Genomic DNA, 18,021 nt, shown 5'->3' on the forward strand with positions numbered 1-18,021 from the left:
TTACCTCCACCTGTCACCACCCCATCATCACCCTGTGACCGCCCTGCAGACCCTCACATTTGGTGAGGATTTCTACAGCGCGATCACATCTGATGTGTCTGTGCTGGGCCTTGTAGTGCCACAGAATATTCTGTGACACCACAAGACCATCTTCTCACTGTTCCAGTCGCTGCTGCTGCCGCTGCTCCTGGATCTTCTGTTCCAGCGTCCTGGATCTTCTGCTCCAGCTCCTGGATCTTCTGCTCCTGACCTGCTGTGGTTCCTGCTCCAGAGCCTGCTGCTGATCCTGCAGAGAAGACTTTGGTAAGTCTGTTCTCCCCTCATCCACCCCAATCCCCCCTCCCCCCTCTTTTTACCCCCCCTTACCTTTTTTTTCTGCGTCCTGCAGCGGTCTCCAGCTCTGGTCCGAGTCTCCAGCTCCACTCCCGGTCACCAGCGCCGGGCTCCTGGTCACCAGCGCCGGGCTCCTGGTCACCAGCGCCGGGCTCCCGGTCTCCTGCTCTGGGTCTTCTGTTCCAGTCCTGCTGACCCTTTGGTAAGTCCATCTCTGATCTCCCCTCATCCACCCCAATCCCCCTCTTCCCCCTCTTCCCACTCCCCTGTCTTTTTACCCCTCTTCCCACTCCCCTGTCTTTTAACCCCCCTTCCCACCCCAGTGTCCCTGTTAATTCTTTTGCTTCTGATCTCCAGCTCCAGTACCGGTCTCCTGCACCGGGCTCCTGGTCTCCTGCACCGGGCTCCTGGTCTCCTGCACCGGGCTCCTGGTCTCCTGCTCTGGGTCTTCTGTTCCAGTCCTGCTGACCCTTTGGTAAGTCCATCTCTGATCTCCCCTCATCCACCCCAATCCCCCTCTTCCCACTCTCCTGTCTTTTTACCCCTCTTCCCACTCCCCTGTCTTTTTACCCCCCTTCCCATCCCAATCCGCCTCACCCCAGTGTCCCTGTTAATTCTTTTGCTTCTGATCTCCAGCTCCAGTACCGGTCTCCTGCACCGGGCTCCTGGTCTCCTGCACCGGGCTCCTGGTCTCCTGCACCGGGCTCCTGGTCTCCTGCTCTGGGTCTTCTGTTCCAGTCCTGCTGACCCTTTGGTAAGTCCATCTCTGATCTCCCCTCATCCACCCCAATCCCCCTCTTCCCACTCTCCTGTCTTTTTACCCCTCTTCCCACTCCCCTGTCTTTTTACCCCCCTTCCCATCCCAATCCGCCTCACCCCAGTGTCCCTGTTAATTCTTTTGCTTCTGATCTCCAGCTCCAGTACCGGTCTCCTGCACCGGGCTCCTGGTCTCCTGCACCGGGCTCCTGGTCTCCTGCACCGGGCTCCTGGTCTCCTGCTCTGGGTCTTCTGTTCCAGTCCTGCTGACCCTTTGGTAAGTCCATCTCTGATCTCCCCTCATCCACCCCAATCCCCCTCTTCCCACTCCCCTGTTTTCTTACCCCTCTTCCCACTCCCCTGTCTTTTTACCCCCCTTCCCACCCCAATCCGCCTCACCCCAGTGTCCCTGTTAATTCTTTTGCTTCTGATCTCCAGCTCCAGTACTGGTCTCCTGCTCCAGGCTCCTGGTCTCCTGCTCCGGGCTCCTGGTCTACTGCTCCCGGGCTCCTGCGCCGGGCTCCCGGTCACCAGCTTCGGGCTCCCGGTCAACAGCGCCGGGCTCCTGGTCTCCTGCACCGGGCTCCTGGTCTCCTGCACCGGGCTCCTGGTCTCCTGCTCCGGGTTCCTGGTCTCCTGCTCCGGGCTCCCGGGCTCCTGCTCTGGGTCTTCTGTTCCAGTCCTGCTGACCCTTTGGTAAGTCCATCTCTGATCTCCCCTCATCCACCCCAATCCCCCTCTTCCCACTCTCCTGTCTTTTTACCCCTCTTCCCACTCCCCTGTCTTTTTACCCCCTTCCCATCCCAATCCGCCTCACCCCAGTGTCCCTGTTAATTCTTTAATTCTTTTGCTTCTGATCTCCAGCTCCAGTACCAGTCTCCTGCTCTGTGCTCCTGGTCTCCTGCTCCGGGCTCCCGTCTTCCTGCTCCGGGCTCCCGGTCTCCTGCTCCGGGCTCCCGTCTTCCTGCTCCGGGCTCCCGGTCTCCTGCTCCGGGCTCCCGTCTTCCTGCTCCGGGCTCCCGGTCTCCTGCTCCGGGCCCCCGGTCTCCTGCTCCGGGCCCCCGGTCTCCTGCTCCCGGTCTCCTGCTCCGGGCTCCCGTCTTCCTGCTCCGGGCTCCCGTCTTCCTGCTCCGGGCTCCCGGTCTCCTGCTCCGGGCCCCCGGTCTCCTGCTCCGGGCCCCCGGTCTCCTGCTCCGGGCTCCCGGTCTCCTGCTCCGGGCCCCCGGTCTCCTGCTCCGGGCTCCCGGTCTCCTGCTCCAGGCTCCCGGTCACCAGCGCCGGGCTCCCGGTCACCAGCGCCGGGCTCCTGCTACGGGCTCCCGGTCCTGAAAGAACAGAGAGGACTTTGGTAAGTAATCTGATCTCCCCTCATCCAACCCAATTCCCCTCTTCCCACTCCCCACACATTTGTGCGCACATCCAGCAGCCGCCGAGTATTGATCGGTGGCATAGTTCACCAATCCACACTCGTGCTCGCTGTTTGCACCACATACAGTATTTCCTTTTTCCACACACTCTAAATAAAGTACTGACACACACACACTCTCAAAGAATTGACACACACGCACCACATACATAACAAACAATGTCCTGCTCATCCCAAACTCATTATTCAGCGGAGGAGGCTTACGCTATTCTTGCCTCCGACACTGACAGTGAGGGTGAGGATCCCACATTTCTTTCCGACTCCTCGTCATCTTCCTCCTTCTCTTCTTCCTCCTCTTCCTCAGGTTCTGCTGGCCCGCCCCGCCGTCGTCGCAGGAGAGATGTTCCAGCGCCCCCCACTACTGAGCCTATATGGACTTCGCCCCCCGAAAATTATGAGCCGCTGATTCCTGATTTCGTAGCGGAATCAGGAATCAAGTTTGACACCACCGGCCTCACAGAAATAGACTTTTTCAAAGTCTTTTTCTCTGAGGATTTTATAAACCTCATGGTGGGCCAAACTAATTTATACGCTCATCAATTTTTAGAACAAAACCCCTCTTCATCATTTTCTAACTGGTCTCCTGTAGACGCAGTAGAAATGATGAAGTTTTGGGGCCTGGTCCTTCTTATGGGGAACTTGAAGAAGCCCGAGCTTCGGCAATACTGGAGTGTTGACGTTTTGTATAACACTCCAGTGTTCCGAATGGTCATGCCCCGGACACGTTTTCAGGCCATCTACAAGTTCTTGCATTACCAAGATAATGCAAGGTGTCCTGCATGCGATGACCCGAACTTTGATCGTCTTTTCAAAGTTCGGCCGGTCATCGAACACTTCAACAACAAGTTTGGTGAAGTGTACGTGCCCCAAAGGGACATTTGTGTGGATGAGTCCTTAATTTCTTTTAAGGGGCGGCTTGGATTCCGGCAGTACCTGCCCAGTAAGAGGGCAAGGTATGGGATCAAGCTGTATAAACTTTGTGAGAGTACCTCAGGATACACTCACAAGTTTAGAGTTTATGAAGGGAAGGACTCCCGGATTGAACCCCCTGAATGCCCCCCTGTTCTGGGAGTGAGTGGGAAAATTGTGTGGGACTTGGTGCACCCACTGCTTGATAAAGGTTATCACTTCTACGTGGATAACTTTTATACAAGTATCCCGCTCTTCCAGTCCCTCTCTGCGCGACGTACCGCAGCCTGCGGTACTGTCCGCAAAATTCAGAAAGGCCTCCCAAAGACGCTAATTGGGCAGCTGCTCAAAAGGGGTGAGAGCAGAGCCCAATGTAGCGACCACCTGTTGATGGTCAAGTACAAGGACAAAAGGGATGTCCTTTTCTTGACCACCATACATGGTGATGGCAGCACACTCAGCACTGTACGAGGTTCCACTACACAGGTCGTCAAACCAGACTGTGTAGTGGGGTACAACAAGTACATGGGGGGAGTTGATCTCTCTGATCAAGTCCTCCAGCCATACAGTGCTTTGAGAAAGTCCAGAGTGTGGTACAAGAAGCTGGCCGTGCACATTGTACAGATGGCAATGCACAATGCTTTCCTTCTGTCACAATGTGCAGGCCAGACTTCTGCGTCGTACCTTCAGTTTCAGGAAACAGTTATCAAGGCCCTGATATTTGGCAGCAGTGACAGAGAGGGCCCCAGTACTTCTGGAATTGAAGGACCAAGAATTGTACCAGGCCAGCATTTCCCAGGGCAGATCCCTCACAGCGGAAAAAAAGGAAAGTCACAAAAGAGGTGCCGAGTGTGTTATAAAAGTGGAATACGCAAGGACACCATTTATCAATGTGACACCTGCCCTGACAAACCTGGCCTGTGTATGAAAGACTGCTTCAAAAGGTACCATACTTCGATGGACTATTGAATTAATTTATGAAGTATGACAACCTGACGAACACTGCACAGCTGACGTAGTGTTCGTCAGGTTGTCATACATCAGTTGTGTAGTGTTCGTCAGATTGTCCTACACAACTGATGTATAACACTACATTACAAAATTCAAAAATCAACTAACACTACCAAAAAGGGGGCACTTGTTAGGCATTTCACTGTTTAGGCACATCAAGGGCTCTGAGAACATGACATGACGCCCGCAGACCATTCCATCAAAGTCTGCGTTCAAAAGCGTCACTCCTTCCCTTCCGAGCCCTTACATGCGCCCAAACAGTAGTTTTTTTCCAACACATGGGGTATATGAGTACTCAGGAGAAATTGCACAACAACTTATGGGGTGCAATTTCTCCTAGTACCCTTGTGAAAATATTTTTTTTTGCATTTTTGTGGAAAAAATGTGTTTTTTTTTATTTTCACAAGTCAACATTATGATTTTCTGAGAGGCACCTGGGGGTTCAATGGGCTCACCACACATCTATATAAGTTCCCTGGGGGGTCTAGTTTCCAAAATGGGGTCACTTGTGGGGGAGCTCCAATGTTTAGACACACAGGGGCTCTCCAAACGCAACATGGTGTCCGCTAACAAATTGGAACCATGTCGCGTTTGGAGAGATCCTGTGTGTCTAAACATTGGAGCTCCCCCACAAGTGACCCCATTTTGGAAACTAAACCCCCCAAGGCACCTATCTAGATGCATAGTGAGCACTTGGAAACCCCAGGTGCTTCACAAATTGATCCATAAAAATGAAAAAGTGTTTTTTTTTCACTTATTCAATTTTACGAATCAATTTGTGAAGCACCTGGGGGTTCCAAGTGCTCATTATGCATCTAGATAGGTGCCTTGGGGGGTCTAGTTTCCAAAATGGGGTCAATTGTGGGGGCGCTCCAATGTTTGGGCACACAGGGACTCTTCAAATGCAACATGGTATCCGCTAACAAATTGTCGGCTCAAATTGTTAGCGGATACCATGTGGCATTTGAAGAGTCCCTGTGTGCCCAAACATTGGAGCTCCCCCACAAGTGACCCCATTTTGGAAACTAGACCCCCCATGGCACCTATCTAGATGCATAATGAGCACTTGGAACCCCCAGGTGCTTCACAAATTGATTCATAAAATTGAATAAGTGAAAAAAAAAACACTTTTTCATTTTTATGGATCAATTTGTGAAGCACCTGGGGGTTCCAAGTGCTCACTATGCATCTCAATAGGTGCCTTGGGGGGCCTAGTTTCCAAAATGGGGTCACTTGTGGGGGAGCTCCAATATTTGGGCACACAGCGGCTCTCCAAATGCAACATGGTGTCCGCTAACAAATTTAACGGAAAATCGGCTCAAATTGTTAGCGACACCATGTTGCGTTTGGAGAGCCGCTGTGTGCCCAAACATTGGAGCTCCCCCACAAGTGACCCCATTTTGGAAACTAGACCCCCCAAGGCACCTATCTAGATGCATAGTGAGCACTTGAAACCCCCAGGTGCTTCACAAATTGATTCGTAACAATGAAAAAGTGAAAAAAAAAAACACTTTTTCATTTTTATGAATCAATTTGTGAAGCACCTGAGGGTTCCAAGTGCTCACAATGCATCTCGATAGGTGCCTTTGGGGGTCTAGTTTCCAAAATGGGGTCACTTGTGGGGGAGCTCCAATATTTGGGCACACAGCGGCTCTCCAAATGCAACATGGTGTCCGCTAACAAATTTAACGGAAAATCGGCTCAAATTGTTATCGACACCATGTTGCGTTTGGAGAGCCGCTGTGTGCCCAAACATTGGAGCTCCCCCACAAGTGACCCCATTTTGGAAACTAGACCCCCCAAGGCACCTATCTAGATGCATAGTGAGCACTTGGAACCCCCAGGTGCTTCACAAATTGATTCATAACAATGAAAAAGTGAAAAAAAAAACACTTTTTCATTTTTATGAATCAATTTGTGAAGCACCTGAGGGTTCCAAGTGCTCACTATGCATCTAGATAGGTGCCTTGGGTGGTCTAGTTTCCAAAATGGGGTCACTTGTGGGGGAGCTCCAATATTTGGGCACACAGGGACTCTCCAAATGCAACATGGTGTCCGCTAACAAATTTAACGGAAAATCGGCTCAAATTGTTAGCGACACCATGTTGCGTTTGGAGAGCCGCTGTGTGCCCAAACATTGGAGCTCCCCCACAAGTGACCCCATTTTGGAAACTAGACCCCCCAAGGCACCTATCTAGATGCATTGTGAGCACTTGGAACCCTCAGGTGCTTCACAAATTGATTCATAAAATTGAATAAGTGAAAAAAAAAACACTTTTTCATTTTTATGGATCAATTTGTGAAGCACCTGGGGGTTCCAAGTGCTCACTATGCATCTCAATAGGTGCCTTGGGGGGCCTAGTTTCCAAAATGGGGTCACTTGTGGGGGAGCTCCAATATTTGGGCACACAGCGGCTCTCCAAATGCAACATGGTGTCCGCTAACAAATTTAACGGAAAATCGGCTCAAATTGTTAGCGACACCATGTTGCGTTTGGAGAGCCGCTGTGTGCCCAAACATTGGAGCTCCCCCACAAGTGACCCCATTTTGGAAACTAGACCCCCCAAGGCACCTATCTAGATGCATAGTGAGCACTTGAAACCCCCAGGTGCTTCACAAATTGATTCGTAACAATGAAAAAGTGAAAAAAAAAACACTTTTTCATTTTTATGAATCAATTTGTGAAGCACCTGAGGGTTCCAAGTGCTCACAATGCATGTCGATAGGTGCCTTGGGGGGTCTAGTTTCCAAAATGGGGTCACTTGTGGGGGAGCTCCAATATTTGGGCACACAGCGGCTCTCCAAATGCAACATGGTGTCCGCTAACAAATTTAACGGAAAATCGGCTCAAATTGTTAGCGACACCATGTTGCGTTTGGAGAGCCGCTGTGTGCCCAAACATTGGAGCTCCCCCACAAGTGACCCCATTTTGGAAACTAGACCCTCCAAGGCACCTATCTAGATGCATTGTGAGCACTTGGAACCCTCAGGTGCTTCACAAATTGATTCATAAAAATGAAAAAGTGTTTTTTTTTCACTTTTTCATTGTTACGAATCAATTTGTGAAGCACATTGGGGTTCCAAGTGCTCACTATGCATCTAGATAGGTGCCTTGGGGGGTCTAGTTTCCAAAATGGGGTCACTTGTGGGGGAGCTCCAATGTTTGGGCACACAGGGACTCTCTAAATGCAACATGGTGTCCTCTAACAAATTTAACGGAAAATCGGCTCAAATTGTTATCGACACCATGTTGCGTTTGGAGAGCCGCTGTGTGCCCAAACATTGGAGCTCCCCCACAAGTGACCCCATTTTGGAAACTAGACCCCCCAAGGCACCTATCTAGATGCATAGTGAGCACTTGGAACCCCCAGGTGCTTCACAAATTGATTCATAACAATGAAAAAGTGAAAAAAAAAACACTTTTTCATTTTTATGAATCAATTTGTGAAGCACCTGAGGGTTCCAAGTGCTCACTATGCATCTAGATTGGTGCCTTGGGTGGTCTAGTTTCCAAAATGGAGTCACTTGTGGGGGAGCTCCAATATTTGGGCACACAGGGACTCTCCAAATGCAAAATGGTGTCCGCTAACAAATTTAACGGAAAATCGGCTCAAATTGTTAGCGACACCATGTTGCGTTTGGAGAGCTGCTGTGTGCCCAAACATTGGAGCTCCCCCACAAGTGACCCCATTTTGGAAACTAGACCCTCCAAGGCACCTATCTAGATGCATTGTGAGCACTTGGAACCCTCAGGTGCTTCACAAATTGATTCATAAAAATGAAAAAGTGTTTTTTTTTCACTTTTTCATTGTTACGAATCAATTTGTGAAGCACCTTGGGGTTCCAAGTGCTCACTATGCATCTAGATAGGTGCCTTGGGGGGTCTAGTTTCCAAAATGGGGTCACTTGTGGGGGAGCTCCAATGTTTGGGCACACAGGGACTCTCTAAATGCAACATGGTGTCCTCTAACAAATTTAACGGAAAATCGGCTCAAATTGTTAGCGACACCATGTTGCGTTTGGAGAGCCGCTGTGTGCCCAAACATTGGAGCTCCCCCACAAGTGACCCCATTTTGGAAACTAGACCCCCCAAGGCACCTATCTAGATGCATTGTGAGCACTTGGAACCCTCAGGTGCTTCACAAATTGATTCATAAAATTGAATAAGTGAAAAAAAAACACTTTTTCATTTTTATGGATCAATTTGTGAAGCACCTGGGGGTTCCAAGTGCTCACTATGCATCTCAATAGGTGCCTTTTGGGGCCTAGTTTCCAAAATGGGGTCACTTGTGGGGGAGCTCCAATATTTGGGCACACAGCGGCTCTCCAAATGCAACATGGTGTCCGCTAACAAATTTAACGGAAAATCGGCTCAAATTGTTATCGACACCATGTTGCGTTTGGAGAGCCGCTGTGTGCCCAAACATTGGAGCTCCCCCACAAGTGACCCCATTTTGGAAACTAGACCCCCCAAGGCACCTATCTAGATGCATAGTGAGCACTTGGAACCCCCAGGTGCTTCACAAATTGATTCATAACAATGAAAAAGTGAAAAAAAAAACACTTTTTCATTTTTATGAATCAATTTGTGAAGCACCTGAGGGTTCCAAGTGCTCACTATGCATCTAGATAGGTGCCTTGGGTGTTCTAGTTTCCAAAATGGGGTCACTTGTGGGGGAGCTCCAATATTTGGGCACACAGGGACTCTCCAAATGCAACATGGTGTCCGCTAACAAATTTAACGGAAAATCGGCTCAAATTGTTAGCGACACCATGTTGCGTTTGGAGAGCCGCTGTGTGCCCAAACATTGGAGCTCCCCCACAAGTGACCCCATTTTGGAAACTAGACCCTCCAAGGCACCTATCTAGATGCATTGTGAGCACTTGGAACCCTCAGGTGCTTCACAAATTGATTCATAAAAATGAAAAAGTGTTTTTTTTTCACTTTTTCATTGTTACGAATCAATTTGTGAAGCACCTTGGGGTTCCAAGTGCTCACTATGCATCTAGATAGGTGCCTTGGGGGGTCTAGTTTCCAAAATGGGGTCACTTGTGGGGGAGCTCCAATGTTTGGGCACACAGGGACTCTCTAAATGCAACATGGTGTCCTCTAACAAATTTAACGGAAAATCGGCTCAAATTGTTAGCGACACCATGTTGCGTTTGGAGAGCCGCTGTGTGCCCAAACATTGGAGCTCCCCCACAAGTGACCCCATTTTGGAAACTAGACCCCCAAAAGCACCTATCTAGATGCATTGTGAGCACTTGGAACCCTCAGGTGCTTCACAAATTGATTCATAAAATGAAAAAGTGTTTTTTTTTTCACTTTTTCATTGTTACGAATCAATTTGTGAAGCACCTGGGGGTTCCAAGTGCTCACTATGCATCTAGATAGGTGCCTTAGGGGATCTAGTTTCCAAAATGGGGTCACTTGTGGGGGAGCTCCAATGTTTGGGGACACAGGGGCTCTCCAAACGCAACATGGTGTCCGCTAATTATTCAAGCAAATTTTACAATCAAAAAGTCAAATGGCGCTCCTTCCCTTCCGAGCCCTGCCGTGCGCGCAAACAGTGTTTTTTCCCCAAATATTGGGTATCTGCGTGCTCAGGGGAAATTGCACAACAATTTTTGGGGTCCATTTCTTCTTGTTACCCCTGTGAAAATAAAAAAATTGGGTCTAAAGTAACATTTTTGTGAAAAAAGTTAAATGTTCATTTTTTTCTTCCACATTCAAAAAATTCCTGTGAAGCACCTGAAGGGTTAATAAAGTTCTTGAATGTGGTTTTGAGCACATTGAGGGGTGCAGTTTTTAGAATGGTGTCACTTTTGGGTATTTTCTGTCATAAAGACCTCTCAAAGTGACTTCAAATGTGATGTGGTCCCTAAAAAAATGGTTTTGTAAATTTTGTTGGAAAAATGAGAAATCGCTGGTGAACTTTTAACCCTTATAGCTCCCTAACAAAAAAAAATTTGGGTTCCAAAATTGTGCTGATGTAAAGTAGACATGTGGGAAATGTTATTTATTAACTCTTTTGTGTGACATATCTCTCTGATTTCAGGGCTCAAAAATTCAAATTTTGAAAATTGCAAAATTTTCAAAATTTTCGCCAAATTTCCGTTTTTTTCACAAATAAACGCAAGTGATATCGAAGAAATTTCACCACAATCATGAAGTACAATATGTCACGAAAAAACAGTCTCAGAATCAGGGGGATCCGTTGAAGCGTTCCAGAGTAATTACCTCATAAAGTGACAGTGGTCAGAATTGTAAAAATTGGCCTGGTCATTAACGTGCAAACCACCCTTGGGGCTTAAGGGGTTAAGTAGCTTTTCTCATGATTGCATACACCTGCCTATGAAGTTCAAAGCTCAATGAGGTTACAAAACCAAAAAAAGGGCTTTAGTAAGTCAGTAAAAAGTAGGTAGGAGTATTTAAAACAAGAAAATGATAAGGGTGCCCATACTTATGCACCTGTCAAATTTTGTTTGAATGCAGATTGCACATTTTCTGTTAGTACAATAAACCTCATTTCAAGGCAGAAACATTACTGTGTCCAACAGTTATTACATATATCAAACTGAAATAGCTGTTGCAAAAACACCAATTTTTATAAAACATTAAGCTTAAGATTAATAGGGGTGCCCAAACTTTTTCATATAACTGTAGTTGCCTTCTTATAGGCATGGTTATGTTATCCATGTTACGTTCCTCCTAATGCTTTTGCACAAAACTGGAGAAGGCTTATGCCGTCCAGGGGTGTATACTGCAGAGGAGGAGCCACGGTTAATCTTTTTCAGATTATGCATAGTGTCGCCTCCTAGTGGACAGCAGCATAACACCCATGGTCCTGTGTCCCCCAATTAGAGGCTAAGAGAAAGAGATTTTACAGTGAGTACACAAAAATCTCCTTTTTTCTGCCAGGGAGAGGCAAAAATGCTCAGGAAATTTCTGCTTCAAATCCTGATAGTGTGCACATACCCTTAAGAGGAATTCGACCCTCCCTTCCTGCTATGAACATCATGCTGAGCAGGCTGCAGGGAGACTAATGCAAAGGAAATATCCCAGGTGGATGCTGAACAGGGCTAATGACATAGTGGAGAACAAACAAAGGGTTAATATGCTGCAGGACTGCAAAACAGATATGCCTGGCATTTTAACTGGAATGTGAATTTTTTTATGGAACGCATTTAATAAAGACAAGTTTTTAAGAAGGAAGTCTGGACGTTGGATTTATCCGTTTACCCAAATTTTATTTATGGTACAGTATATGTTTTATTTTTTGTAGATTATTTTTTCATTTAAAAAAAATATTTTGATTATGTATATATATATATATATATATATATATATATATATTTTTTTTTTTTCACTTTCTTACACTTTTTTTTACTTTTACACTTTGTCCCACTATGGGACTTTCATTTTTTGCAGGCCGATCGCTTGTACAGCATAGAGATGCAGCAGCAGCATCTCTATGCTATGCAGCCTGTCAGCGCTGCACACGCAGAAGTTATTTTGATTGTGCACTGCGCATGATCAAAGTAACTTTCTGGTGACCCGGATGTTGTCATGACGACATCGGGTCACCATAGCAACGATCGGGACCCCGTGCTCACAGTGCGGTTTTTGATTCAAGGTAAGAGAGTCGCGCTTACCTCCCCCTGCTCCCGGAATGCTGCGATCGACTTAGTTCGCAACATTTCGAGGGAGCGGTGCGGCACGACTCCTGGCACAAAGCAACGGGTGTTGGCTGTGAGAATCAGCTGACACCCGGCAGCGATCGCGCCAGCACAGCCTCTGTGTGGGTGTGATCGCCAAGGCATAATAATACGCACCTGGTCCAATAGGCCCAGGTCACAGGTACATATTATTACACCTGACATCAGGAAGGGGTTAATATCAGATTTGTGGGGGTCCGGCACGTGGCACCTCCACTACTCAGTTGTTTGAAACTCCGGCAGAGGTCAGATGTAAACATTGTTGAGGAGCTGAACATCACAGCTCTGGTCACTGTGTAGTGGCTGCCACCTGGTGCTGCAGATCAGCTCCTATTACATGAATATTAGCTGACTTGCAGGACCCACAGTACAGTGAATGGAGCAGTGATGTTCAGATCTTCAAACTATTTACATCTGAGCGTTGCAAACAACTGATGGGTAGAGCCAGTGCCGCGTGTCGGAGTCCACCGATCTGATATTGATAACCCATCCCCAGGATGGCAGCTAAGTAGATACCGTACCAGGATGGGGGACATTATGCCAGAATGGGTACATTATACCAGAATGGGGACATTATATCAGAATTAGGTCATTATGCCAGAATGTGAGACACTGTAACAGAATGGAGTGCATTGTACCAGGATGGGGGACATTAAACCAGGGCGAGGGACATTAAACCAGGATGGGGACAATATATCAGAATGGGTACAATATACCAGGAATGGGGACATTATATCAGAATGGGGACATTATATCAGAATGGGGAAATTATAACAGAATTGGGGACATTATACCAGAATAAGGGACACTATACCAGAAAGGGGTACACCATACCCGGATGGGTGACACTATATCAGAATGGGGACATTATATCACAATGATGATGTTACACCAGGATGGGGGACATTATATCACAATGATAATATTATACCAGTATGGGGGATATTATAGCAGCATGGGGGACCTTATGCCAGAATTGGAGATACCATACCAGGATGTGGGGCATTATACCGGCTTTGGGGACATTATAGCAGAATTGGGAGCATTACACCAGCATGGGGAATATTATACCAGGTTAGAGACATTATACCAAAATGGGGACATTATATCAGAATGGGGACACTATACCAGGATGGGGACATTAAACCAGAATGAAGGAAATGATGCCAGAATGGGGACATTACCAGACAGGGGCACAGGTGGGGGAAAATGTTATAGCTTAAGGCCCAGCATGTGGGAGATTATTACAAGAAGGAGCCAGGATGGGGGACATTACTACATAGGTAGAGAGCACATATTTCTTTATAGGATCCAGAACGCTACAAGGGCCCATACATCTGACCAACATGGCGGTGGGGGCCTATCAGACTCTAGTTACTCCACTGGGTGGCACCAGATCATTTCCAGGACTCCTTGTTCTTTACATTGAAGATAATTCTTAATGACATTGGCTGTATGTTTGGGGTTGTTGTTCTGCTGAAGAAAACATTTGGATCCAATCAGACACCTCCCTGATGATATTGCATGATGGCTAAGTATCTGCCTCTATATCTCAGCATTGAGGGAACCAATAATTCTGACCCAATTTCCACCTCCATTTGCTGAAATGCAGCCCCAAACTTACAGGAGCCTCCACCGTGCTTATGCATCACTATTGCCCACAGACGCTCATTATTGTTCTGCTCTCCAGCCCTTCAGTGAACAAAATCTCTTCTGTAATAACATTTTTCATATTTTAACTCAACCGTCCAGAGCACATCCTGCCAATTTTCTACACCCTGGTTCCTCTGTTTTAATGCATAGTTGAGTTGTGGCACCCCAGGGGTCTGGTTTCCACAGTAATAGCAATATTACGTCTGTGAGCAAGTGGGAGGTCTCCTGGTCAGGAATCCTATGCATGCCACACCTCCTGCCCAGTCCTGGGAGGGGAAGAACTTCCCCTATATAAAACTGGGGCTGAGGCAGGGTTAGAGTGAGAAGAGAGAGAGAAGAAGAGGAGTCCCAGACAGAGACATAGTCTGGTCTGGAGAGGAGCAGCTATAGGAAAGAAAGATCAGGAGCTCAGTGGGAGCAGTGCTAAAAGGAGTCAGGGGCTGGAAGCTGTAGAGCTCGCCCTGATTGAAGAATTATCACCGGACCCGGAGTCCGAGGCTGTGGGGACTAATCCTTACCCAGCAGCAGAAACCGACCGGCAGGGGATTTCAGGTCCTCTGGCCCAGAAACCCGAAGGCACGGTCACACGCGTGGGACCAGCACCGCCATCGTGGAACGGAAGCTACCAAAAGGCCCCGAGTCACCGGCCATATGGGTGAGCACCACACGGTACACTCAGGGACGTGGGCTACTTTTACACGCCTCTAGCAAGGTAGCCAGAAGAGTACAATTAGTTGGGGAGGCCTACAACTCCGCCTGGCCAGGGGAGATCCCATCTGCTCACGGACTGACCAGGCCCCGACCACTAGCCAGTACTCCGGGAGGGTCTACCTTTGTCACCAGTAAAGACCCTGAACTACACCGCACCGTCTCTGAGTGGTTCCTGCTACCTGCATGCTCTCCTGCTACCCCCATCATTCACGTCGGCTGCCCTGAGGCCATACCCCTCCCGTTGGGGGTTATACCATCTACGCTGCACAATCGTACCACCGGCCTCAGCGGTCTGCCCTGCAGCGGCGGCCTCATAGCCGCATTCAACGGGTGGCGTAGTCGAACATTCTAACATCTACTGCTAATACTGCCGCTCAGTTTGACTCCCTGGGCACGGACCGGGTCCCCGCCACGAGACTACTACCCCTATCGGATCCGGGTCCGGGTAGGCTCCCGCGTGCGCAACGCTGCGCGACTCAGGCCCAGGGGTGCGTCAGAGTCACTTGGCCTTGTTTTGATGTGGAAGATATGGCTTTTTCACCACAATTCTGCTATGAAGACCACTTCTGGCCAGTCTTCTCTGAACATTAGATGAGTGAAGCTGAGTCCCACTGGTTGCTGCCAGTTCTGAGCTGATGGCACTGCTGGACATCTTCCACTTTTGAAGGAAAGTAACCATAATGTGTCATACATCTGCTGCACTAAGTTTCCTTGGCCGACCACTGCATCTACTGACCTCGACGTTGCACATTTTCTTGTGCTTCTTCACAAGTGCTTGAATGACACATCTTGAACCCTCAATCTGCTTTGAAATTTGTGCCTTAGAGTCCTTGCTGATGTAGTATAACTCCCTTGTGTATTCTTGCTCAGTCTTGCCATGGTGTATGACCAGACACCTGACTGTGTTATTACAAAATCCCAGACTTTGCGCAGGTGTACCTAGAAGAATTGATGCTGTTTTAGGCTATGTGCCCACGATGCAGAAATGAAGCAGAAAATTTCTGCAGCATTTCTGCATCTCCCTGGCAGAAAAAACGCATGCAGATTGTGCATGCGTTTTTCCTGCAGAATACATGCGGATCCACATGCGGATTCACATGCGTTTCCGCATGCAGATTGACAAGCGCTTTCCAGGCGATAGCATCACTTGGAAAGTGCTTGACAACTAGGTCACACTGTATAAATCCATGCAAACAGCATGGATTTATACAGTGTGAACCATAAAAATGAAAACAAATAAAGCTATACTCACCCCCGAGGCCCCGGCGTGGCTGCAGCGCTCGTTCCTCTCTGCTTCCTGGATGCCGGCATATCGCGAGACAGAGTGGTGAAGGGCCTGCGGTCACATGACTGTGACGTCGCCGCAGGTCCTCAAGCGATGGCGGCATTCAGAGAGAAGCCTTCGGAAAGGTGAGTATAAACTTTATTTATTTTATTCTTTTTTTACAGGTACAATGGTACCCAGGTCTGGAGGAGAGTCTCCTCTCCTCCAGAACTGGGTACCATCCGCACATAGAGACGCATAGAAGCCGCTTGTACAAATGTACAGTCGCGGTTTCTATGCGTCTCAATGCAAGTCAATGGCGGGAGTTCCGCTGCGCTTCCGCAAAATTAAATGACATACTGCGGATTTTTGTACGCAGCATAAACGCTGCGGAAAAATCCGCAGCATGTGCATAGAACATGCGGAATCCCCTTGGGGACCATGGGGGGCCGATAACCTAGCGTTTAACAAGCGTTTACGCTGCGGAAATTCTGCAGCATAAACGCTTGAAAAATGCTACGTGGGCACCCAGCCTTAAAGTGAAAAGTTGGTCACACCAAATATTGATTGGATCTAGATTTTTTGTTTGTTCATTCACTTGTATTTTGTTAATTGATTAAATAGATCATTAACATTTCTATTTTTGAAGCGTTCTTACTTTACAGCATTTTTTCTACACCTTTCTAAAAATTATTTTTATGTGATTGTGTCTTTTATTTGCTCATTAATAATCTGATATATCTTTTGGTATTTTGTGTATAGTTGTTTTTTTGCTGTTGGGGTAAATTGTAGGATATTGATTTCAGAGGGGTTTCCTGATCCTTTGATTGTAGGAATGGGAACAATATACCAGGAAGGGGGACATTATACCAGTATGATGGTCATTAAACCAGAATGGGGGGCATTATACCAGGATGGGGACATTATACCAGAATGGGGACATTATACTAGTATGGGGACATTTTACCAAGATGAAGGACACTATATAAGAATGGGGACAATATATCAGAATAGGAACAATATACCAGGAAGGGGGACATTATACCAGAATAAGGGACACTATACCAGAAAGGGGTACACCATACCCGGATGGGTGACACAATATCAGAATGGGGACATTATATCACAATGATGATGTTACACCAGGATGGGGGACATTATATCACAATGATAATATTATACCAGTATAGGGGATATTATAGCAGCATGGGGGACATTATGCCAGAACTGGAGATACTGTACCAGGATGTGGGGCATTATACCAGCTTTGGGGACATTATAGCAGAATTGGGAGCATTACACCAGCATGGGGGATATTAATAATCTGATATATCTTTTGGTATTTTGTTTATAGTTGTTTTTTTGCTGTTGGGGTAAATTGTAGGATATTGATTTCAGAGTGGTTTCCTGACCCTTTGATTGTAGGAATGAGTGGTATATATGTGCTAATAAATTAGGACAAAACGTAGGAAATTTAGGAAAAAACTGAACATCTCAGCAGTAATAACATGCTGATTGTGATGTCATGAAGATGACTTGAATTTCCACCAATCAGAGATCAGCATGTTTCAGGTCACCCAGATAGAACAGTCCATGAAACATGAGTCATGGCCACTGTGAGGTCATAATGCTGATTAGAATTTCCACCAGTCAGAAAACAGAACCACCCAGAAGAACCACCCAGGAGGTATGAGTCATCGCCACTGTGAGGTCATAATGCTGACCAATCACAGAGCAGCCACACCCAGATTTTCCACCAATCAGAGAGCAGCCACACCCAGATTTTCCACCAATCAGAGATCAGCAGTGGGTATAAATAGCCGCTGCCGCCTGCCCGGCTTAGCTTTGCACTGGTTGGGTCTCTCTTTTTTTCTCTCTCTTGGTATCTCCCGGTATCTCTCCCTCCCCTCTCTCTTCTCTCTCTCTTTCTCTTTGACCCAACGGCCCTCTTAAGGGCTACCCCAAATGTGTAAAAGATAGAACCAATATTTGTGTTGTTTGTCCGTTTTATGAGCCTTTTATTAACCCCTTCCCACTCTTTGCCATATATATATATATTATATACATAGTATGTGCAGGTGGGCCTTAAAGGGAATTTCCAGGACAAACATATTGATGGCCTATACCCTGGTTAGCTCATTAATATCAGATTTGTGGGGGTCCGGCACGTGGCTCCTCCACTACTCAGTTGTTTGAAAGTCTGGCCGAGGTCAGATGTAAACATTGTTGAGGAGCTGAA

General features: G+C 47.4%; 1 protein-coding gene across 1 annotated transcript in view; it reads right to left on the bottom strand.

Annotated features, from left to right (window-relative positions):
- The window catches only part of LOC141213689 (uncharacterized), a 316,710-nt gene that overhangs the window by 100,054 nt on the left and 198,635 nt on the right, over positions 1-18,021 (bottom strand). The gene's annotated exons all lie outside the window — the stretch shown is intronic.

Source organism: Phyllobates terribilis, unplaced genomic scaffold (assembly GCF_046119375.1).
Source record: "Phyllobates terribilis strain yellow unplaced genomic scaffold, ASM4611937v1 Scaffold_207__1_contigs__length_3498100, whole genome shotgun sequence".
Lineage (NCBI taxonomy): Eukaryota > Metazoa > Chordata > Amphibia > Anura > Dendrobatidae > Phyllobates > Phyllobates terribilis.